This window comes from Eubalaena glacialis, chromosome 17, assembly GCF_028564815.1.
Source record: "Eubalaena glacialis isolate mEubGla1 chromosome 17, mEubGla1.1.hap2.+ XY, whole genome shotgun sequence".
Taxonomy (NCBI): domain Eukaryota; kingdom Metazoa; phylum Chordata; class Mammalia; order Artiodactyla; family Balaenidae; genus Eubalaena; species Eubalaena glacialis.
In genome coordinates, this window is record NC_083732.1 from 76882901 (window position 1) to 76907906 (window position 25006).

General features: G+C 47.9%; 1 long non-coding RNA gene across 19 annotated transcripts in view; it reads left to right on the forward strand.

The window, feature by feature from the left end:
* The window catches only part of LOC133077459 (uncharacterized), a 380931-nt gene that overhangs the window by 245009 nt on the left and 110916 nt on the right, over window positions 1-25006 (forward strand). For 10 of the 19 annotated variants that reach the window (XR_009697732.1, XR_009697735.1, XR_009697721.1 and 7 more), the window contains exons 5-7: window positions 22818-22841; window positions 22962-23016; window positions 24084-24383. The exons of 2 other annotated variants lie outside the window; for them this stretch is intronic. This is a non-coding gene — a long non-coding RNA (uncharacterized LOC133077459). 7 more of the 19 variants (XR_009697738.1, XR_009697739.1, XR_009697740.1 and 4 more) reach the window with 5 other exon arrangements.

Below are 25006 nucleotides of genomic sequence, written 5' to 3' on the forward strand. Positions count from 1 at the left end.
GAAGGGGTCTGAGCAGTGGGAAGGCCGGCCGAGAAGACCCAGGCCGCATCAAGTAGAGCAGAAATGCAAAGAAGCATCAGAGTGCTAGCAGGCTTGAGACTAAGCCTTTGCCCAGAGAGCCCCGTGGAGTCAGTACAGCTGCCCAGAGTATTGGTATGTTGACCCTCATTTGAAAGGTGAGCCCCCTTCAGGACGAGAGAGGTTAATTCTCTTGCTCAGAGTCACACAGCTTTATAATGTCCACTTAGTCCATCAGACACAGAGCCTGTGCCCTTACCCACAGTGCTGTAATGATCAGAATGTTTGCAAAGACATGGAAATGAGCTCAAATGAGACTCCAGGAAGCCCAGCTCTCCCAGCACAGCTGTCTTTCCAACCTGACCTAAACAGGGAATTCCTTTTAATACCTACCTTGCCTTTGCCACTGTGAGTTTTCCACCCATAAGGCTCTTCTTGTCTTCTCCTCTTCCTGTGAGAACCAAAGCACCTCTCAAGGCCCAGCTCTAATGGGGCACCTGAACCCTTGTTCCCACAGGGTGATTCCTGGCTGTCCTTGGATCCCAGTGCATTGTCCCTAGGGTGGCTTGGTGGCCCTCCTGGTGTTGGTGGCTTTTATTGGTCACTCCTATTAGACTGGAAGTTTTTTGAGGCTCTGGAGTTAGACTGAGTTTGAATCCCACCTCTGTGACTTGCAGCGTGTGTCCTTGGGCACGTTTCTTAGCTTTCCCAGGCTTAAATGTTCTTATCTACAAAATGGAAATAACCTGAGTATCCACTTCCCAGGATTGTCTTGAAAATGAAGAGTGTTTGGTTAGGTCTCACGGTAAGGGCTTGGTATTGTTATTATGTGAGAGGCACTTGGAAAGTATCTTTAGGCATCCCCTCACTTAGTCCTCACAACCAGCCTGGGAAGTAGGTGCTTTTACCATCAGCCCCATTTTACAGATGAGGAAACTGAGGTGAAGTCGTTTGCTCACATCTCCACAGCTGGAATATGACAAAACTGGACTTTATTCTTATCTTCTTGAACTCCCCTCTCTCAATGGAATCCCACTGGAAACCTCCCATGGACTGAGTTCTGAGGAGGTTTTATCATGCACCAACCTCTTCAGGTGTGCTTTAATTGAGGACATAATTTTTCACTCATTTTTGTCTCAGTGGTCTTCACCTTGATTTGTAGAAAAATGATGCTGCACCCAGCTTTTTTTCAGTAAAACCCTGTTCATTTGTGCCAATAAGAGGTTCCTCCACCTTCTGGGTCCTGTGGGTGGTGGATTGTTAGCACCACAATTGCCCATTTATATTATGAACTAAAAACATGGATCAGATCATCAGCCTTGAAAAGCTCAAGTAAACCCTTAATTGAAATTCAGATCCCACTTTATTTCCCAGCGCCAAGGATGTCAGGGCCACAGTCGCCATTTACCTTGAATGACTTGGCTTGTTGAGTTTCCTTCTGGTAAACCATATTGCTGATCTCATAGGAACCCTCTAAAATGGCAGACAAAGGAAAGCAGGCATTTCTGATAAGCTGCTTCATTTCTTCCTCAAGACGTATTAGTTAAACTACCTAAACAAAATGGATTCTATTTGCCAGAGAACATTCTGAGTAAATAGAGCAAAAGCCATCACCAAGTCAAGCTCTCGGCCCACACCTGGGCAGCCCCTTGAGAAGGTTGGGACTCCTAAGAGTGGAGAGTGGGGGGGACCCCATTTTGGCAGCACGGTGGAGATCTTCCTGTCTCAGTGTGGACCTGGTGAAAGTCGAGGGGCTCAGAGGGGGCTCCAGAATTAACACACTGTCCCAGCTCACTGCACAGAGAGGGCAGCGAGTGCCATGCTGGGGCCACAGCCGTGTCCTTGGCTGGCAGTTGACATTCCCAGTAAGCTGCAGTAGAAGGATCATAGCCGTGGTGGAGAAAGACATCGGGGCAGAAATGATAGAGGACCTATTCTGTGTCCAGCACTGAGAGAGTTCCTTCAAATAGGTCCTTCAGATTTTCTCCGTATCTACTCTTGCTGACTTCTCATTTTTTTCCCACCGTCCTCAGAGATGTTCTGTATGATTTCAGTCCTTTGAAATGTATTGAGATTTATTTTATGGCGCAGCACATGGTCTGTCTTGGAGAAGGTTGCACGTGCACTTGAAAAGAATGCGTACTCTACGGGTCTGGGATAGAGTGTTTCCTGGATAGCAATTGTGCAAGGCCCGGTTCTCTGCCTGGTAGAGAAGAGTCTTCACTCTGTGTGCTGCTCAGAGGAGGGGAAAGAGGAACCATCCATGTGGGTGAGAAGGCACGGCCAGCCCCTGACCCCAGAAGGCAGACCCTATGCCAACTTGTCCTCCACGTGGCCCAAGTGAGAAGAGAAGGCCACGACCAACTCTAAACAGACCTCTGAGGCCGCGAGAAAACATCTAGGGATTTGCCCGAGGGAGGGGAAATTTTCCCATGGACTCGAGGAAAGAAGCTGTGTGCAGTAAAACCCTCCCTCTCCCCGGCTGGTCTCTCTCGTGTGCTCAGCAAACACTTATCAGAGACTTGCTCTTCCTAGCTGCTGTTTCAGGTGCTGGGATATAAGATTCAGCATTGCTCCTGCCCTCCCCAAATTTGCAGGCCATGAGGAATACACGCAATCAGGCCTATCAGGGCAGGGGCTGTCACTGGAAAAGGATGTATATATCAGGATAGAGTCATCCTTGCTTTGTTTCTCCCCCTCTCTCGGTTATGCACATCTGCAGACAAAACAGGAGGTTTCCACAGGGATGCTGAAAGGTGGGGCAACATGGTGCTATCTGTAAACCTATTAGAAACCTTCAGGGAATTATTTCATGAAGGACAGGGAACTCGTGAGTTCCTAGGGTCTGGTCGTACCAGGTTCAGAGAGCTCTGGGATTTTTTTTGGTGCCATGGACCCCCTTTTGACTAACTGGGGAAGCTATGGACGCCCTTTTAGAATAATGCTTTCAAAATGCATAAAATAGAACACTCAGGACTACAAAGGAAAGCAATTATGTTGAAACACACAGTTCTATGCATGGACCACCCCCCGCTTCCCCTCCCCGGGAGAGGGGGACCTGGACGGTAATGGAGGAGTGGCAGCGTGCTTTGTTGACAAGGAAACAGGGTCTTTCCTGAGGTTGGTAATTCTATGTTTATGGACTCGATTACCTCCAAGGCAGGCCCGATGGGAGGTTTTGCTTTCAAATAGTTTTGGGCAACTCCATAGAAGACTGTCTTCGTCTGCCTGTGGTGAACTCAAGGTTTCTATTTCTCTTCTCACCAGACTGTGTGCCCAAACGTCTAGAAATTAGCCACGTTGGCTCAGCTGAATTTTCTACCTTTTAAATTTCCTTGGTTGTTCCCTGGGTGGAAGGGGGATAATCAACTGGCAAGAGGGTGGGTGGGATTAAAGGCTGACTTTGAAGGAGAGGGAGGAAGGCCTGGGGCTGGGTGATCAGACAACATGTTTTTGGGGCGTGGCCTTTGGGGTCACTTGTTGCAACTCTAGTTGGGAGTTCACTGAACAGAGAGTGCAGCCCAGGAGAGTGGGGTGATTCCTTATGGGGGCTGAAGAGAAGCCTGAGTTTCAGAGACGATCCACGCTCTACTCTGGGAGGTGGCAGAGGCTATGTGCCCCATGAGACCAGGCACCAGTTACGAAGGAACTACCGGCAGCCACTTTGCTTATATACCCCATCCTCATCACCACCCTAGGAGCCGGGATCCGCATTCTACCCATGGGACCACAGACACTGGGCATAGTTAATCCAAGGTCACTCAGCTCCAGCTAGAAGTGGTAGAGCTAAAATCTGATTCCATATAATCCCAGGATCTGAGATCTTTTTTCCCATTGCCACATGCCCAGCTGCCCCACTTCAGCACAGAGGCCACGGGTGCACCTCTTGGAATCAGGTTGCCTGGGTTCAAATCCCAGCTCCACTATGGATTAGCGCAATGATCCGAGGCAAGTTCTTGACCCTCAGGCTCCTCATGTGTAAAATGGGATGATTTTAGCACCTTCTTCAAGGACTTTTCTGAATGATTTAAGAGATAGTGCATGTAAAGCTTCTGACACCAAATGCCTGGCATGGCTGTGCGTGATTAAATATTGGTACATGATTATTATCAGCCCAGCAGGACAGGGAGGATGTTAGGGGGTCCCTAGTGTGCGATCACTCCTCTGTTTACTCCTCTAACTGTCCCAGGTGGCAGGCGTTCATGAGCTTGTTTTCTGGTACGAAGGTTGCCCTGGTGTTCTGGAGTGACCCGGCAGGGCTGAGATGATTATACAACTCCATATGCCAGGCCAAGTTCAGCGCTCACCTTGGCAGCCTGCTAAGCCAGTGCCGCTGTGGAGAGAGCCGCTACCCTTCAGCCTGCTTTCTTGCTCTGGAAAAACTTGACCTTTACTTAGAATCATCTTCCAGCCCTCACGTCACACAGCAGGCTCATTCACCCACCCCTCCCCCTGCAGGCACTTTGTCTTCTCATCTGGGGATGTAGCAGGGACTCTGGTGTCCCCCAGACAGATGTTTTTCCTTCATCTCTCTCTCCTACTAACTCTGTCCCCCAAGGGTGCTTCTCAGACACTAGAGGAGTATCGTAAGGACGTGGAGGTGTTGAAGGATAAAGGCTGTGGCATCAAACAGCCTGGGTTTAATCCTGGCCGTGGACTCAGCACAGTACAGAGCAACCGCCCTACACTTACGGTTCGTTGGTGGCATAACATGTAATGTTACATATATAATATATATAAGGATGCTAAGTTTCTGATTCACTCTTCCATTGTTATGAATGGAATGACCTAGGACACTGTAGTTAGCCTCACTTAGTCTCAATTTTCCAACCTGTAAAATGGCAACAGTGATACTTACCAATTTGGGGGGTTGTGGAGATTAAATCAGCTAATGTATCAGGTGCCCAAAACATAGTACCTAGTCATCTATTTTTATAATACCATAAATCATGTATCTGTCAGTTTGGGAGAGAGATATTCAAAGATCTGTGTTACCTGTTGTCTGTCCTTCCCTTTGAGAGTCAGGACCCACAGTTAGGAGCCTCTCAGGACCTTGGTTTTGTGAAGTGGTGACGGGGATCTTCCTGGATTGAGTGGCATTTATCAAGCACTCTGCAGTTTTCACTGGAAAGGATTCCTGTCCACTGTGCCAGCTGAGCCATGCTGGCTGCACCCTTGTTCTGCTACCTTTTCATAGTCAGCAGATCTTTTTCTTCCTTTTCCTCCAGAAGGACAGCACAACAGGCTCCCAGATTCCTAACCCCAACGAGAGGATAAGGATGGAGGTGGTGGGGTGTGGTCGACTCCTGGTCCTGAGCCTTGGCCCCTCGGTAGTACCAGGGCTGCGACTGAGACCCTCCCATCCTGGGAAGAGGCGGAGAAGCCTCTGGATTTAGAGCATCACAAAGAATGGTGCTGGAAGCTTCGGAAACTGGGGGAAAAGTGCACTTTCAAAACTGGGCAGGTGGGGTGGTGCCTCTGTGATCAACAGGCTTGGCGCATGGCACAGAAGGAGGTGAGAATGGAAAAACAGCTGCCAATGGAAATAGAGAGCTTCTCAAATCACCCTCGTTCCCTCCTCACCGCACCATCAGCGCTTCGACAACACCCGCCCTTCCGGTGGCGGCCCCTTCACGCCAGCTGCTGGAAATCGCTGTGGGCAGAGTGAAGGCAGAGAGGCCATTTTCTAGCTGTGTGACCTTGGGCAGGTTACTAGGCACTCTGCACCTCGTTTCCCTCTTTTTTCAAATGGTGATGATGATAACTACCTGGTAGGGTCTTTTATTAGAGATAATACGGTTCCTGGCACACAGTAGGTGCTCAGTATGAAAATGTTTTCTGCAGGGCTCCCCTTCATCCACTGACCCCTTCTCTGGAGAGGTTTCCTTTATGACCAGCAAGCGGGCAGCACCTAATTTCCTACCTGGGCACATCCTTATGGGTATTCTCTCTATTGCCAACTGCTCAGACCTCCCTCCCTCCCCGCCGCCATGTGTAGGTATACACATAGAAAACATGCAGCTTTCTAATTTGCTTTTAGTTAAAAGTGTGTCATAAGCATCATTCTCTATAATTAAATATTCTTCTACAGAAAAACTTTGCTAATGGCTTCTTTTTGTTTTCCATGTCCACTGTCGTGCTACGTGTGTGCTAGTTTTACTTCCTCAATGGTATTGTAAGCTCCTTAATTATCCATATTTCCCAGCATGATGCCAGTCCCAGGACCGGTTTGTTCATTGATTGATGGAAATATGGGGGCATGGAAAGTAAGTGGGATTTGAAGTAGAAAGACCTAGGTTTAAGTGCTGAGTCTGCAAATTCCTCAAATTTTCCTTCCTTCCTTCTTTTTTTTTTTTTTTTTGTTGTTGTTGTTTTTTTAAATTTATTTATTTATGGCTGTGTTGGGTCTTCGTTTCTGCGTGAGGGCTTTCCCTAGTTGCAGCAAGCGGGGGCCACTCTTCATCGCGGTGCACGGGCCTCTCACTATCGTGGCCTCTCTTGTTGTGGAGCACAGGCTCCAGACGCGCAGGCTCAGCAATTGCGGCTCACGGGCCCAGCTGCTCCACGGCATGTGGGATCCTTCCAGACCAGGGCTCGAACCCGTGTCCCCTGCATTGGCAGGCAGACTCTCAACCACTGCGCCACCAGGGAAGCCCCCGTCCTTCTTTCTTTCCTTCCTTCCTTCCTTCCTCCCTTCCTTCCTTCCTCCTTCTTTCCCTCCCTCCCTCCCACCCTTCCTCCTCTTCCTCTCTTCTGTCCTTTCTTTAACAAATGCTTTGTTAAACGTTTTAAATATTTATGCAAATTTGCATGTATTTAAATATCCTGTGAGTGCCTCCTGTGCTCGGTCCTTAGCAGGTAGTATTGTACCTGGTCTTAGACCAGATCCCTGTTTCCCTGGCGTGTGCTTCCAGTAGGGGATGCAGACCCAAACTAGATCAACAGATGAAAAATAAATAGATCGCTAAATCGCGTTTAAATACACCAAGAGGGACTTCCCTGGCGGTCCAGTGGTTAAGACTTCACCTGCCAATGCAGGGGGTGCAGGTTTGACTCCTGGTCAGGGAGCTAAGATCCCACATGCCTTGCGGCCAAAAAACCAAAACGTAAAACAGAAGCAATATTGTAACAAATTCAATAAAGACTTTAAAATAAATAAAGTAAATAAATAAATACACCAAGAGTAAACACAGGGCTGAGAGAGAGAATAAAGGGGAACACACTTGAGATGGGCGTCCAGTGAAGCCCTCTCCGCAGAGGTGAGCATTAAGCTAAGACCTAAAGGAGCAGCTGCAGGGAACGGGGAAGATGTTCTGACAAAGGCCCTGGGATGGGAAACACCTTGTCATCTTGAGAAACTGAAGAAGGCAGGCGTGGCCACTGGTAACAAGGAGGGAGAAAGGTGCCTGTGGGGAGGCCGGGGGGTCGGCAGGAGGCAGGTGATGCTGGGCTCGTAGGTTCCAGTAGGGAGACTGGCTTTACAGTGAGAGCAGGGGACAGTCACCAAGGGACTTTCTGTGGGTAATTTGTATTTTAAGTCCCCTCGGCCTGCTGTGTGGAGATTGATCTCTGGTTGGGGAGGGAAGAGTTGAAGCCTCTGGGACTTGGGAATGCAAGAAGACAAGCTTTATTTTGGAGCATTGAAGGAGATATGAGGCCAAGGACTCTGGAAAATGGGGCAGAGAAAAATATAATCACATGGAGAGCTGGGGATTCCAGGAAGAACTCACAGGTGTGTCCCTCCCCTTCCCGCCTCCTGCCCAGATTCCTTCCCAGTCTGCTGTGGTTGTAGCTCAGAATCACTGGGAGCTGGAGTTGGAATCCCAGAGCTAGTGGGGGGCCCAGGCGTGATGCGATTCAGTCTTGCCACTTTTAGTTTGGGAGACTGAGCTTCAGCAAGGGGAGGTGACCTGCCCAAGGTCACCCAGCTAGAAGGTGGCGGATAAGAACTTGAAACAAGTCAGGTCCCCAGGGTCAGAGCTCTTTGTGCCTCATCTCAAACCCATTCCCACCCTGGGCTGTCCTAGTTGGATGCTGTGTTTAACCTCACCTGTTAGAAATGTGCTCTGCAGTTTCTGTGCAGTGTTGTCAGCTGCCCCAGGAGTGCTTTTCATAGTGATTCCCTGGTGGCACCGACAGCTTCACATCCAAGCACGAGGAGGCGTGCCTTCAGGCCCTCCACAGCTGATGCTCCAAGAGCTGTCACAGCCGAACCCCCGTTGGGCCTGCAGAGATACAGCAGTGCTGCCTTCTGATGGTCGGCACCTAGACACGCTTAAGAAGGCTGGCAGATCTCTCAGGGGAGATGTCCAGAGCTGGAGAGGGCTTTCACCCACCTCCCTCATCATCTCTTCCCTGTTTTGCATCCTGGCTGGTGATGTGGCCCATTGACCCCAGGACAGGTCCCATCACACCTCATCTCTGGTGCAAGAGAGGCTTGTTCTCAGTGTTCCCCCTCCTTCGCATACATTTTTTTGTGCACCCCTAGCATCCCCTCAGGCAGGCTGCAAAGACCGTTTTTATTCCACTGTTTCCTCCTTCCTGCCACTGGCTCCCAGTGAGGACCTCTGGAGGTGGCACATCTCATTTGCAGAGGAAATTCTCACTTTGCTTGTCTAGACCAGTGGTTTCCAGCCAGCTCCCTGGGATGCTATGCAGAGAGGTCCCTCGGGAAGGTTGGTTGGGCTGCTGTGCCAAAGACAGCTGGTTACAACACTCTACTGGGAGAACTCATGGAAGAGTACCTGGAAGGGTTACATTTTCCTTTCATCTTAACAATAGAATCCCTGGTTTTTAGCTGGGCACCTGGCTGCCCAGAATAAAGACTAAATTTCCCAGCCTCCCTTGCTGCTAGGTATGGCCATGTGACTAGTTTCTCATCAACGGAACCGAAGCACAAGTATCCTGAATGTGTGTTTTGAAGATTTCTTAATAAGAGGGAAGGAGGGAGCAACCCTTCTTTCTTTCAGCTAGCTAGAATAGAGAAGTGACGGTTGGCACTTAAGCAGCTCTATTGAAACATGAGGTAGAATGTAACATAACGATATTAAAGAATCTCAAAAACTAAGGAGTCCTTTGCTAGTCCTGGACTCCCTCCCTCTTGTCTTCATGTACATGAAGGAAAAATACATTCCATCTTGTTTGACAGCCAAACCTAATCTTAAGGAATACAGCTGTTCACATCACTGTATGTTGGAAAGCAAAAGCCCTGTTGCCCTTTTATTCAGTGATCATTTGCTTTGGGGGCCATGATTTGTGTTAGTACCAGAGATGTAAAGCAAAAAAATAGTTTCCTATTTTTCAGTTAGATTAGTTTGCTAGGGCCACCATAACAACATGCCACAGACTGAGTGGCTTAAAAAGAAATTTATTTGCTCACAGTTCTGGAGCCTAGACGTCCAAGAGAGGTGTCAGCAGATCTGGTTTCTCCTGAGGCCTCTCTCCTTGGCTTGCAGATGGCCACCTTCTCACTGTGTCCTCACGTGGCCTTTTCTCTGTGAGAATCTCCAATGTCTCTCTTATGGATTAGGGCCCTACCCTAACTGGCTTCATTTTAACTTACCTCTTTAAAGACCTTATTTCCAAATACAGTCACATTCAGAGTTACTGGAAGCGAGGACTTCAATGTATGAATTTGAGGGAACACAATTCAGCCTATAACACCAGGAGCGTTATAACACTAGGAGTGAATGGACTCCTAGTGGGAAGGACAGACAGAAACTAAGATTAGATTCAGACTTAAGATAACCTAGTAATTATTGTGTCTGGAGCAAGAGGTAAGAACAGAAAATCCATGTGTGTCAGGAGACCCGTCGTCCTCATTTCCAAAATCCTCCAGGGTTTGTTCCGAGTCTGGTTTTGACTTGACCTTCACCTGTCTTTGACACAGTTAATATGTCCTCCCTTGTAACATTTCCCTCATTTGGCTTCGAGGTCTCCACTCTCCTGGATTGCCTCCTCTCCCCCCGGCTACTCCTTTTAGGCCCCTTTGCCTGTTTCTCATCCTTTCCCTGAATCTAAATTTTAGAGAGTCACAACTGTTGCCTTGAGGCCTTGATTCTTAATTGTCTTCTGTTTTCTATCTACACACGAGTCCTTGGCGAGCTCCTTTAGTCTTAGGGTTGTTGTGTCCTCCTTACACTGACATCTTCCAAATGTTCCATCTCCACCGGCCTCCAGACTGGGGCATTCAGCTGCTTCCCTGCCCATCTCCACTTGGGTGTCTAACCATCATTGCAAAATTCTCATCCTCCCCCCGTCTCCCCATTTGTGATCTTCTCCATCTTCATTAATGGCAATGCCATCTTTTCAGCTGCTCAGGCTACAACCTTGGAGTCGGTCAACCTTAGACTTCCCTTGCTCCCCCATCATATCCAGGCCATCAGTAAAATATACCCAGACTAGTACCTCCTCTCACTCCCCACCGCCCCTACCTTGGGGCCAGCCATCATATTTCTTGCCCGCATGATTGCGACAGCTCTTGATGTCCTCCCTGCCTCTGCCCTTGCCCCTCTACAATCCATGCTCGAAACAGCCCAGGGTGACCCTTTGGGATAGAAGCCAGAGCATAAGCCTTCTCTGCTTCCACCGCCCTCCCCCACAGGTCCCCATCCTATTCAGAGTAGCAGCCATGGTCCTTATAGTGGTCTACGAGGTCCGTGTGATCTAGCGCTGCTGCCCCAGTCATATTTAACACCCAGACTCCCCCACGCTCTGCAGTGCTTGTTCTTCGCTTTCCTAGCTGGATTTTCCTCTGTTGCTCTCGGCAGCCTTTAATGTGCCTTAACGATTGTCTGAGTTGATCCATTAGTTTCCCCGATCCCACTAGAAAGTCAGCTGCCTGGAACAGCATCTGTGACATGGTAGGCACTCAGTAAATACTCGTGGAATAAATACCAAAGACAGCCCGCACAGAAAATAAACCTTTATTTCAAGCATAAACCTTTTGGTCTATATGATATATATATATATATAAAGTGATAAGATATATGTGTTTTATATATTAATATATGCTTGAAATTTTCAATAAATGCTATAAATATAGCATATATATCAAGATATACATTATATATATATATATATATGTATATATATATATGTATGGCATATATCTCTCTCAAAGGCCAAAATATATTTTTTTATATATAGCCAAGGTGCCGTAATTTTTGCAAAGGAGGACACTTTCTCATTTTCTGGTTTCCCCGGCTGCCTGTCAGGATGCACTCAGGCAGCAACTGTGCAGTAAATGGGACAATTTTAGCCTCTGGTTTTCAGAGCAGAGAGCACATCATTGCCAGAAGGTTTCTGCCTCACATCTGGTTCTCCAGAGTGGCAGGCCAGTCACAGGTGTGGTGCATCAGACTATGCAAACACCAGTGGCCGTGACTCCCTGCCTGCGGTGTGTCAGCCGCTTTCAGGCCCCCTCCAGCATGAGCTGGAAAAGGTGTGCCTTTCTCAGAGAGTGAAAATCTCCTCCCTGTCTCCTAGGACCGTAGGATGTGGCTCCATCCCACTTTCCAGTTCACCAGGACCGCTTTCCCTCCCCTCACTGTGCTCTAGACACGCTGGCCTCTTCGTGTCCCCAAAGGCGCCATCTCCTGCCCATCCGGCTCCATCTCCAGCTCAGGGCTTTCGTGGCTGCTCACACACCTGTGTTGCTCCCTGTATTCCACAGAGCTGAGTCACCCCTACAAGACAGTTTCCAGTCGTAGCCTGTGAATGTGACCTTATTGGGAAACAGGGTCTTTGCTGGTGTGATCCAGTTCAGGTGAGGTCGTCCTGGTTGGGGTGGCCTCCACCCAACGACCAGTGTCCTGATAAGAAAGGCACTGACACATAGGGGAGAAGGCCATGTGAAGATGGAGGCAGAGATTGGAATGATGCTTCTACAAGCCATGGAATGTCAAAGATTGCTGGCAGGACCACCAGAGGCTAGAAGAAGAGAGGAAGGATCTTACCCTACAAGTTTCAGGGGGAGCATGGCCCTTCTGTGCCCTTGATTTCAGACTTCTCGCCTCTAGAACTGTGAGAGACTACATTTCTGTTGTTTTAATCCACTCGGTTAGTGGTACTTTGTGACGGCAGCCCTGGGAAGCCCATACCCAGCCCTTTCATCCTTTGCTTCTCAACCTAGATGCTACCTTTTTGAAGGGCTTGCCTGGACTCCCAACCACAACTCTGGTTAGATACTTGTAACACCTTTTACTTTTTCTCTACCCGGTGCTTATTACCCTGTGCGATTCTCTTTTAGAAACCTCCCCGATAGAATGTCTATGCTCTGGGGCATCCGTGTTGTTCACTGCATGTCCTTAGTCTCTGTGTCCAGGGAGAATCTTCCACACTTACAGATTTTCTTCATTTAAATCCATCTGTGTCATAAGATCCCCAGTCAGAAAGTTGCCCTGGGTGTTTCCCCTGGAAATCCTCAGTGTACAATTATTCAAATTGAGTTGCTTAACCAATGTCACTCCTCAGTTGCAGTAGACACCAGAGAGATGTGAGAACCTTTGAGAACTTTCCAAGCCAGGGTCCATTCTTACTGTTTAGCCTGAATGTGTTTTTCTGCTAAGAACATGAACCAGAAATGAGTTTTACCAACGGGTTAACAAAACCTTAAATAGAAAAGAAACTCCAAAAATGTCAGTTCTCTCACACTCCCTCTCCTCCTCAACTTCCCCTCCCCACCTCCTATCACCAGGACCTCCCAGTCTTGGCTCCTGGGTCAGGACGAATGGTGGACCTCTCCAAATTCTGCTGTTTTCCCTCCTTGGCTTTTTAGATGGAGATGTCGGCTGGGTGCTTTTAAGTCCTTTTATTTATGCATTTATTTTTTCCCCAGTGCATATAAAAGTCATGTTTACACCATACTGTAGTTTACCAAGTGTGCAGTAGCGTTATTTTCCTCCAAAATGCAAGTTAGTTCAAAAAATACGTCACTGCCAAAAAATGAAATGCCCAAACAACTACAATAATAATATCGAAGATCATTGATCACAGATCACCATAACAAATATAATAATGATGAAGTTTGAAATATTGCAAGAATTCCCAAAATGTGACACAGAGACATGAAGTGAGCAAATGCTGCTGAAAAAATGGTGCTGATAGACTTTTAAGTCCTTTTAGAATTGACATCTCCCCTGAGACTCGTCTGTCACGTGGTATGTAGGTTTGGACTCTGACAGATACAGAATGGCCTTTATTGAGCACCTACTATGTGCCAGCTTTCAAACTAGGCAGTTTTACCCTCTGTAGCTTCTTTTTCGTTTAATCTGTTCCAGAGATCTTCATTCACTATGAAGTGATCTCAGTTCAGCGACATTTTACTGAGGAGAGCACTGAAACTCAGAGAGGTTAAGTAATTTGCCTAAGGTCACACAGCCACTAAGTGGTAGAGTCCTTTTCAAATCTAGGTCTGTCTGACTTAAAAAGTAGTGGGGTTTTTTAAGCTAAGTTTTGCAACTGTAAAAAGCAACCCTAACTAGAAATTGCCTTATTAGTAGCAAGGGGCTTTATTTTATAAGAATTTCACTGTGCCTGGGACTGCTGTGTCAGTGGTTATCAAGTAGTAGCCTGTTGGCGGGGGTTTTGACTGCTGGATTTATGGACCCAGGACCCTTGGTATGTGCTCAGGACATCCTACAGACCCGGCAAGCACTCCGGCCAGGGGTTATCTGCTCCTGGGACTGTGCTTTCTGACTCTGGGACATCAGGCTAGCCACATCTCTGCTCCAGCCTCGGTGTCCCTGATCATAAAATCAGGGCTCAGATTCAATAATCTTTATGCTGCTGTCCTGCCCTGATGATCTAGGATTTTAGCATTGTGAGGCTACAACACCAAATTCTTTCATACCCCTCAAACTCAAGCCTTCCAATTATATCTAGAGCACATGGCCTACACCAAAACTTCCAAGGCATCGTTCAAGTCCCTTCTGCCAGAGGCCCAACTCTCACCGTCTCTCCTCATCTCCTTAGCTCACCTCCTCTCCTCTCCTGGAGTCAGTACTGCTGAGGGCCCTGGGGTAACTGTCTTAACGTCTCTGAGCTCCCATGTCCTCTCTGAAATGATCTCAAATGAGTATAAACCCCTACCTCATTGGCTCATTGTGAGGCGTACATGAAATGGAACAATAACCTTTGTTCACTTTCCAGGGACCTTGAACTATGCCGGGTCTTGACCTAGAAGCACATATTCTGGATGTGTTCAAATCTTGGCTGCACCTCTTACCCATTTACCCGCTGTGTGGAGTTGGGCAAGTCGCTTTACTTCTCTGTGCCTCAGCTTCTTCTTTTGTAAAGTGGGAACAATACCAACCTACCCATCGGCTTGTTATGAGGGTGAAATGAGTTCCTACTTGTAGAGCACATAAAATAGTGTGGAGCGCATGGCAAGTGCTGTTATAAGAGTTACCAATTCCTTTTTTTTTTTTTTTTTTTTATTTATTTTTGGCTGCGTTGGGTCTTTGTTGCTGCACGTGGGCTTTCTCTAGTTGCGGCGAGCGGGGGCTACTCTTCGTTGCAGTGCGCGGGCTTCTCATTGCAGCGGCTTCTCTTGTTGCTGAACATGGGCTCTAGGTGCGTGGGCTTCAGTAGTTGTGGCATGCGGGCTCAGTAGTTGTGGCTCGCGGGCTCTAGGGCGCAGGCTCAGTAGTTGTGGCGCATGGGCTTAGTTGCTCCACGGCATGTGGGATCTTCCCAGGCCAGGGCTCGAACCCGTGTCCCCTGCATTGGCAGGTGGATTCTTAACCTTTGCGCCACCAGGGAGGTCTCAAGAGTTAACAATTCTTGTTAATTGTTCATCTTCATCTAATTCTCAAATCAGCCTAATGTAGGGGGTCCTGGTATTATCCTCATTTTATAAATAGGGAAGATCAGTAACTTGGCTAAGCCCTGAACCCATGCTGGCTGGCAGGGTCTTAATCTTAAGCTATACTGACACAGAGATGAGAGAGGTCGACGTTTGCAGTTTAAAGGTCTGCCGGAGCCATCTTGAAATTCTCAGTAAATTTTATCTTCGAATGTGTGCTTTGTAAGTGAAGTCCTGCCCCAGTCACCTTCTCACCCCCCAAGATGGGTTCCTGGCTGCCCCATCCCTTGCCCTGGCCAAACCCGGCAGCTGCCCTCTGCTCCTGGTGGGGACCTGGGCACGGGGAGGGGCCCGGTGGTCGGGCAGAGATGTGGGCGTCTATGAGGGGCTGCGCTGCCCTGCAAGTACCCCCGGCCTGAGGGCACAGGACACGAACTAGCAAATAAAAACCCCATAGCAGATAAAGACAGAGATCGCAGAATAAAGTAAAAAGCTTTTCTTTTTCCTTTTTGAATAAGAGGCCTTGCGTTTTCATTTTGCACCTGGTGGACCTTGCTAGTTACACAGCCGGCCCTGGGTACATAGCAAGTCATGGGTGGAAATGAAATGGTAGCTTCTTTCCCCTTCAAAACAACAACAATGGTAACAACAAATGCGTATTCGGGGTTCAGTAATTCAGGGCAGTCTGTTCTGACTTTTGATCCACAGGTAGAGACAAAGTCTTTTCATGAAGACCCCAAAAGGGGGCACTTCTGCCGCTTCCCACAAAGATGGCTTCCCCAAAGCTTCCTAAGCCCTTAGTGTGATTTGCATCCAAAATATGGGCTGTTTTCCAGCCAGCAGCCCTGTTTGGTAGGGGATGATAGGAAAATCTTATTTTTTCCTCCTTCTGTTGCTGTAATTCCCAATGGAGAGTGTTCTCTTTAAAAGATGCTGTGGGCAACTACTCTAAGCAAATATGGGCATCTCTGTGGCTTGCAAGGCTGGAGCCAGGCCTCGGAGGTCTGGAAGTTGGACCACACGGCCTGGGCATGGAGGCCCTGCCGACGGTCTCGGCAACTCTCAATGCCACCCTCGAGACTCCTGGGAGGCAACTCAGGCCACAGCGCTAGAAGAGGGAGGAATCTCAGAGCTATGGGGCGGGAGAGCTCCTGGTCTGGTCTGTCTCATGTCTAACAGATGAGGACCACTGGGGGCAGAGGCAGCAGCAACTCCAGGCGATTCCAGGGCCACTGCGGATGGGCGTCCAGCGAGAGGCCTCAGATTAGAGTACAACAGCCAATGTGCTCTGCTGGGAGTGACGTCTCCTTGCTTGGGTACAGGCCCACATCCACCATATCGTGAGGATGGAACAGTCCAGGAAGAGTGAGGGATGCAGGAAGATCCTGCTAGGGGAGGCCAGTAAGGGGGAAAGTTGGCCTGGGATTGGATGGGAGTTTGGGGGACAGCTGGGCCTCAGCCAGTTTCCTTACCTTGGATACTGTTCTGTCTTCAAGAGCCCTCTGCCTAAGCAGCTGGGCCAAACTCGTTTCCACAGCTGCCTTGGGCATCTCTGAAACCCTGGATGTAACAGTGTGGGCTGTGGACCCACTGAGGCATCTGTGCATCTTTATTGTTAGTAAGCCTGTTCTCACCACTCCCCCAAAGGTACCCTTTCCGTCCGCCCCGCTGCTTCTAAGAAGAGCATCTTCAGCCAGCAAAACACTCCTTTTCTGTTTCTCTGTTCACACTAGAAAGGAAGGAAGAGTGGGGAGCTGGGCACAAAAGACTTAGCCCATGGTGCCTTTTTGTGAGTTTTGCCACATCTCAGATGGGGTTCTCAGGTCAGAATCCAGATGAGCACGTTGAACTCCCAACATACAGTTGAATAATTTATATGCTTTTTACTTGTTTTTACCGTTTTCTGATAGTAGTTGACCTTTACTGAGTCCTGTCTCTCAACTTGGCCCCCTTGCTGAACTTTCTACACACATGGTCCCTTTCCAATTGTATTGAGATTTAATTTACATACAGCAAAATGCAAAGATCTTTAAGTATAGATTTTGGTGAGTTTTGATAAATGTATACACCCATGTACGCGTCACCCCAATACAGGAATATAGGATGTTTCCATCACTCCAGAACGTTTCCTGGGCCTTTTTGCACTCACCGTCCTTCCCCACCTGTACACCAAGGCGGCCACTGCTCTGATTTCTGTCACCGCAGATTCGTTTCTCTCTTCTAGAACTTACGAATGGAAGTTTTGCTTTTTCATGTCTGTCTGCTTTTACTCCATGTAGTATTTATGGCATTCATCCAGGAATACCTGTAGCTGTTCCTTTTTATTACTATCTAATATTCCGTTGCCTGGATATTCCGCACTCCGTTTATCCTTTGATCTATTGACAGACATTTTTTCAATTTTTTGGTGATTATGAATAAGCCTGCTATGTGCTTTCACATGCAAGCCTTTTTATAGACATGTGTCTTGGGGAAATACCTAGGAGTGGAATCATTGGGTCATATGCTAAGTGTATTTTTAACTTTATAAGCAACTGCCAAACTGTTTTTCCAAGTGGTCATGTCAGCTTTTTACTCCCACCACGAGTGTATGAGAGTTCCAATTGCTCCCCATCCTCACCAACACTTGATATTGACAGTCTTTTTCATTTTGGCCATTCTAGTGGGTGTGAAATGGTATCTCATCATTGTGATTTGCATTTCCCTGATGACTAATGACATTGCACACCTTTTCATGTAGTTATTGTATATATCTTCTTTTGCGAAGCGTCTGTTTATGTCTTTCCCGCATCTGGGGAAGGGTCTTGTTTGTCTTAGCACGTTGCAAGAGTTCTTAACACATTCTAGATACAAGTCCTTTGTCAGATATATGTGCTGCAAATATTTTCTTCTATCTGTGCCTATACTATCCCTTTTAACCCTCCCAGGAAACCTAGGAAGTGGATATCATCTCCACTTTGTTTTACAGAAGCAAAAACTGAAGCACAGAGAGGCTAAGTGAAATGCCCAAAGTCACACAGCTACTCAGTAGCCGAGTGGGAATGCAGACCCACTTGTGTGTGACTCAGAGCATTGACATCCAGAAAATTCCAGGGAGAATCTCTCCATACACTAAGCCTTGTATCTCCCTGGCAGCCTGGGTATGCCAGTGCCTGGCTGGGTTATTTCAGTTCACACTCGCTCCCTCTGCCTTGCAAATACCAGACCATCCTGGGAAGTAGCCGGCTCCCAGAACTCAGCTGGGAGCACTGTCTTCTCGAGAGGATGCCGTGGGGCTTTGAGCTGCTCTGATGAAAGACAAACTGCGGGTATTTTTACGGGTCTCTGAGGATGCTGGCAGGATTACCTCGTGCCAGGAATAACAATGAGGGGCCTAGGCGAGCTCACTGCCAGCCCTGCTCTGGGAGGCATCACTGGAGCAGGCGAGCCAGGCGGTGGGAATGGAAGGGGGCCTGCGGGTGGGAGGGCAGGGCTGGGTTATTTATCCACAGCTGTCTCCAAGGAGGGCTGCTGGATCACCCCAGAGACTCTGAGCAGGGGAAGGGGCCCCTGTGGTAGTCAGAGCAAAAGGCTGGGAGGTGTGTGAGAGTGGGAACCACAGCCATGCCAATCATCAACCTGCTAGTCAGAATAGCGAGCCTTTATTGAGGACCCCTGTGTGCCAGGCACTGTGTTTGCATTTTGCATCCCCATTAGGTGCCAGATATGGTGTAGGTGTTTTGCACTTACTAGCTTAATGCTCATAATAACCCCATGAGATACGTATTATTAAAATGCCCACAGGAGGAAACTGAGGTTCAGGGAGGTTGAGTAATTTGCCTAACGTCACATCGTTTGTAAGCGGTTGCGGTTTGAATAGAGGTTTAGCTAATTCTAAAGCCCAGTCACTTAAATGCTCTGCTGCCTTTCTGTTCACAAACTTGTGTCAAATTCCTATTTGGGTCAAGAAGCACTACACAGGGTGACTTGACCAGGGGAATATAATGTTGAACAAGACCCATCCCTGTCTTTGGGCCGTGTGGTTAGTTGAATGGTGGCCCCCCCAGAAGATATGTCCACATCCCAGAATCTACGAATGTGAGCTCATCTGGCAAAATAGGTTTGGCAGAGGTAATTAAGTTAAGGATCTTGAGATCATCCTGGGTTATCTGGGTGGTCCTAAATCCAATGACAAGTGTCCTTACAAGAGACAGAAGGGAAGACAGAAGAGGAGAAGGCCATGTGAGGATGGAGCAGAGACTGGAGTTGTGCAGCCACAAGCCAAGGGATGCCTGGAGCCTCCAGACACTGCAAGAGGCAAAGAATTCTCCCCGTGGGCCTTGAAGGAAGGTTCATCAGACCCGACTTACTAGGTCCAGCCCAGACACTGGAGGGGATTATTCAAGGGCTTGGATCCTGGGAGGCGCGATCACTGGGGGCCATCGTAGAGGATGCCTCTCACAGTGCTAGAAGGCAGGACTCCCACCTACTATTTGTGTGGCTCCGGACTGTAGGTGGAACGTGTGTGGGCTCCTGAGCTGGATTCTTTATACATATCACACCACGTAGTAACATTGAACCCTCACCTGAATTCAGCAAGGGGAGGCGTTCTCACCCCCATTTGACAGAGGGGATAACTGAGGCTCAAAAGATGAAGGCCACACGGTAGCATATAGAGTAAACCAGTGGTTCTTGACTTTGGCTGCATCAAAATCCCAAAAGAGAGTTTCTGGGCTCCATGCACAGAACTTTTGATTTAGTAGGTCTAGCATGGAGCTGGAGAGTTTGCATTTCAGAGAAGTTCTCAGGTGAAGCTGATGCTGGAGGTCTGTGGACCACACTTTTAGAAGCACTGGAGAATCAATGTTGCAGGGACAGGGGAACCCTGGAATGTTAGTGGATTAACAAATAAAATGTATTTCTTGCTCAAGTTGCAGTCCTGTTGGGGTTAGTTGGCTCTCCTCCATCCATGCATGCACTGTTTGGAGCATGTGGTCCCCAGAGTTGCCATGGAAGAAAAAAGAAGGCAAGAGGGTCTTGTAGGATGTTTTAAAAGGTGAGGTCTGGAAGTGACTTTCCTGCCTTCTGCTCACACCCCATTGGCCAACACTCAGTCACGTGGCCCCAAACAACTGCAAGGGAGGCTGGGAAATGTAGTCTTCCTCAGGAGGCGGCGGTGGTGCGATGAACATGCAGCTGGTCAGAGCCAGGCTAGGACTTGATCTCAGGCTCTTTCCCCCTTCATCTTTCGCTTTTTCAAGTGCTCTCAGTGGACTTTCTCATATTAGCCAGATTCAAGGGACTTTTTTTTCCTGTAAAAATTGAAAAAAAAGAAGAGGAAAGAACGTTTCTTGGGTCCATCAGTGCATTCGGTTGCCAGCAGCCTTGTCTTCTACGGGGCCCAGGTGCTCAGCTGAACAGCTGCCGAGCACTTTGAAAGCTTGTAGCATTTCTGTAGGGGTTTCTTGCATGAGTTTCATTTCTACCATCTTAAGCAACGCAGGGTCACCCTCTCCAGCATTGGAGGAGCCCTCTGGCTACTGCTTCTTCAAGGCCTAAAGCCTGAACTCAGGGCCACAGACAAGCTCCAAGTGGAAAATATGCCGTTCCTGCCTCTCCCCACCCTGCTCCTCCAGACTGTTCCAAACGCCTCCAACACCTGCAGGTTCCAGTTTTCGTGCCTTTGGATACACGGTGACATCTGCCTGAATGCGCTCTCTTCCCTCCAGACTCAACTCAAGTGACACCAGCTCCATGAAGCCTTCATCGGTTAGTCAAATGAACATTCAACTTGCCCTCATTTTGGAGCAGAGGTGGGGGAGACAGGCCTCTTTGTCTATGCCTGTGGTCCAGCACTTGTCATGGCCTGTGCAGACTCTAAAGGCTTTTGCCTGTGCCTGTTTCTCCTCGCGGAATGTGAGGTGTTTAAGAGCAAAGACCACGTGGCCTCCTTTCCTGGCTTCTTCATTACCTGCAAGATTGAGGTCAAAAGACTTCCTGTGAAATGCAAAATCCTCCCCAAGATCCAGAGGTGAAGAGTGAAGACTCTGGCATGGGTTGGAATCCCAGCTCTGCCACTTATGCAAGTTTGGGCAAATTCTTAGCTTCGCTGGACTTCAGTTTTCCCATCGGTACAGTTGGGCTAATAATGTTGTGCGTATTCCATGAAATAATATGCCTAAAGCCCTTTGAACAGTGCCAAGCGCATGGGAAACTGTCGAGAAATGCCAACTATCTCTCTGTTATCATCATTACTCTTGGTATTACCCTCTCAACCTTGGCACACACCAGCCACAGCAACTTACTTCCTTGCTGACAGTTTTGGTGATTTTGCACGTCTCTCTGCTTTTGCACTTGGTGTTTTTCAGCTTGGATGTCCCTCTCACCTTTTCATTCATTCATTTAACAAAGTTTTTGCTGAGCTCCCAACTACTTACACTGGAAACTCATCTCAGTCAGCCCTTCCTGGACAGTCCCACTGGATTTACCACTCCTGTTTCGAAGTCTATTTACTTTTTCTGTATCTCTGTGACTAACTTGAGAGCAGGGGGAAAAAAAAAGTCCTTTTCCCCACTGGATTTAACTGCTCTGAATCCAGGTCCTAATATCATGGATGGCACGTAGTAGGAGCTTAATAAATATCTGTTCAATGAATACATGAATGTTGATCATCTCCAAATCTGGCCCCAATGCCAGAGAATGCAATAACTTGGCATCAGGCATAGCAGGGGGATCTGCAAAGCTCGGGCATTGGGAGGTCCTTCAGGAAGATGAAATCAGCAGCCGTGGAACAGCAGCCTGAGCTGAAATCTCTTTCCTTTAGGTACCAGGGGCTCAGCATCTCCAGAGGTGGGGTGGGGGTGGGCAGATCCCATGTGACATTCTGTTTCCAGTGGATCTGGGCTTTTAAAATGATGATTAATATTATTATTAATGATATTTCCTGATGCAAGGAGAGAGGGCATCCTTTACAAGCACAGGGCTTGCTTCATGGAAAGCACCCAAAGTATGTTTGAATGGTGAATGTTGGTCCAGTCTACAGAGCACATCCAGTTAGTTGACAACTATGTATTGATTGCCTTTTAGGGGTCAGGTGCTGCTCTGGGTGCAGGGGATGGGGGGTGAGAGTTCTGCAGTAAACAAAATACAGAAGACCCCTGCCTTGGGGAGCTCACATTCTAGAGGGAACACGGAATTGAGCTAAGCTATTAGTTTGAATTTTCTCTCTCCTCCAGAGGTGGCCAGCTGCCCTCCCCCCCGACCCCCAGAATTTTCCTCTTCTTTTGTAGAGCAGTGGTTCTCAACTAGGGGGTGAGTTTGCACCCCAGAAGATATTTGACAATGTCTGGAGATAGTTTTGTTTGCCATGAGCTAGGTGTGTCTGTGTTACTAGCATCTAGGAGATAGACGTTGAAGATGCTACCCAGCATCCTACCATGCACAAGACAGCCCCACAAGAAAGACTCTTACAGCCTGCAATGCCAGCAGCCCGACGTGGAGAGAGAAGGGGCTTCTCAGCCAGTGACTACATTTCCCAGCTTCCTGTGAGGCTGGGTGTGGCCATATGACTGGTTCTCGCCAATGGTGTGTGAATAGGAGTGCTGTGCCCACACCCAGGTGCAGAGCTTTTAATAAGTGGACGGACCTCTTTCCGCTTCCTCAGGTTGGAGGAAGAGAACAACAAGGTCCCAGGTGAAAACGGAGCCACCTGGGGCCCTAAATCGCCACGTGGGGAGAGCTGTCTAGCCATCAAAGACGCTCTCCTTGGACCGTCATGGGAATAAGAAATAAACTGCAGTGTTTTAACCCTATGCATTTCTGGGACTCTCAGTGATAACAATTTAACCTACCCTAACTTCTGTAGTCTTGACAATGGTTCTTCAATGAGAAGAATAGCCAACATTTATTGAGCACACAATATGAGGCAGACACTAAGCTCTTTAAATGTAAGATCCCATTTTGTCATCATACCAACCCTATGAAATAGGTACTATCATTGTCCTTTTTTTTACAGATAAAGAAACAAAAGTTCAAGGAGGTGAGCAGGGCACTTAAGTACCAAATGGAAGTTTTATGCCAGATCCCAGTCTCAACCACTGAAAGCCAGTTCCTTTCTCCATCCTTAATATCTCTTCATTTGAGCATCATCTCCCCGCAGGGTCACCGTAACTGTTCTCTCTTTGGTCCCTCTGCCTCCATTTTGGACACTGCAGGTAGGCTGAGTTTTTGAAAACCAAATCTGAACCTGCTTCTTTCCTGCCCAGCTTCCTTCATTGACTCCCCATTGCCCTCAGGATAAAGTATGCCCTCCGTGCCAGGGCAGAACGGTCCCCCTGTGGCCTCCCCCAGCTTCCTCTGCTAACTTCATCATCTCTTGCTGCTTCTCCTTTAGGCCATACACCCTGGGCTTTGGCTGTACTGCAAGAGGAAAGGATTATTCTTTTTCCAAAATTATTCTTGCTCTGCAGAGGGAATCACAGTTAAAGTAACAAGCTTCCCCTGTGTATTCTTAAGAGTTCAAGCAAGGATTGTTTGACCATCTCCTGGGAACACTGTTGAAAGGATTCTTATATTGGGTGGGAGGTTCATTCCAACCAGCCATTGCTACGGTTCTGCAAAACACAGCTAATTGCATAATGTAAAATGAACCCAGTTTTTCAACTTCGTTCAGCTCTCAGATTCTATTTGTTCTATTAAAGACCGTATTGACTTTGGAGAGTAATTTGGCAGTCTTACACTATAGCAACTTTACTCCTAACTATACTCCCCAGAGAACTCTCATGTGCAAAGGAGAAAGGTAGGATTTATAACGCAAAAAACTGCTAAGCTAAATGTCCATCCACAGGAGAACGGACAAAATAAACTCCTACAAGGAGTATGATGGAGGAGTGAAAATAAATAAACTAGAGCTACGTGTGACAAATACAGATGAATCTCAAAAACGTAATGTTAAGCATAAAAAGCACTTTGAAGAAGGATAAGGTAGAGTATGATGTCATAAATAATGTTATATATGGTGCCAGTTGGGGGTCCCAGCAGGAAACAAAAGGCACACTTGGAATTCTAAAGAGAAGGAAAGGAAAGAATCATTTATAGAGGTGGCAGGTGTGATAGATTGTTTCATGGCCACAAATTCCTCCCATCCCATTATGTATTCTTCCTTTGCTGCTCCTTTCATCCAGATGCGGAATTATTTTCCATCCCTTTTAATCTGGGCTGGTTTTGTGACTTGTTTGAACGAATAGATTATGGCAAAACTGACTTGGAGTGAATTCCACAGGCCTTGCAATTTCTGCCTTCACCCTTTTGGAATGCTTCAGATATCATGAAAAGAAGCCCACACTAGCCTACTGGAGGCCTCCTGGAGAGAAAGACCCAACCGCCAGCCAACAGCAACCACTAGATGCCTGAGTGAGACCATCCGGGACCAGCCAGCCCCCAGGTGAACATCAGCTGGTTACAAATGTATCAGTGAGTCCAGCCATGACCACCGTGAGAAGAAGAGCTTCCTAGCTGAGCCCTGCTCAAATCACCAGCCCACAGAATTAGGAATTAAAGAACTGGTTAATGTTTCAAGCCGGTAAGTCGTAGGGTGGTTTGTTATGAGCATACAATCAACCTTGAAGAGTTAAGGAACCAAAAAGTACTGAGGCCTCTAGGAACTACCAAGGTGGGAGTTTCCAAAGCAGGGCAGCAGTGTTTGCTACAGGAATGCAGTGGGGGGCTGGAGTCTCATCAGGGGGGCCACCTCAGAACCCCAGAACCACAGAACTACAGCAGAGATGGAGTTGGGGAGAAGTGAGTACTCCAATCTCTCTCTCTCTTCCTCCCTCCCGTCTCCTTCCAGGCCCTCCTACTGGCTGAGCCTGGTCAGAAACCAGAAAGCAAGGGAGACCGGGAGATGCCTTTTTTGGGGGTCAGCCCCCTCGGGCACAGAGAATGGATCTGGGTGGGACTGGGGGCAAACGGAGAAGATACCAGGCGGTGGTTGCTCCCGAACAGCAGACTGTAAGGACTGCTGTTCTCGTTTAAGGGAATGAGAAACCGCACATCAGGAGAGAGGTTATCTCTGGGGAAGGAGGGATTTCTACCTTGAAGAAAGTAGGGGGTGCTTTCATATATATGTTTCCATATATGCTCCACGTGGGAGGGAAGGAAAGGCATTTTAGGCAGGCTCACTGCACCTGACCCTCCACCACGCTC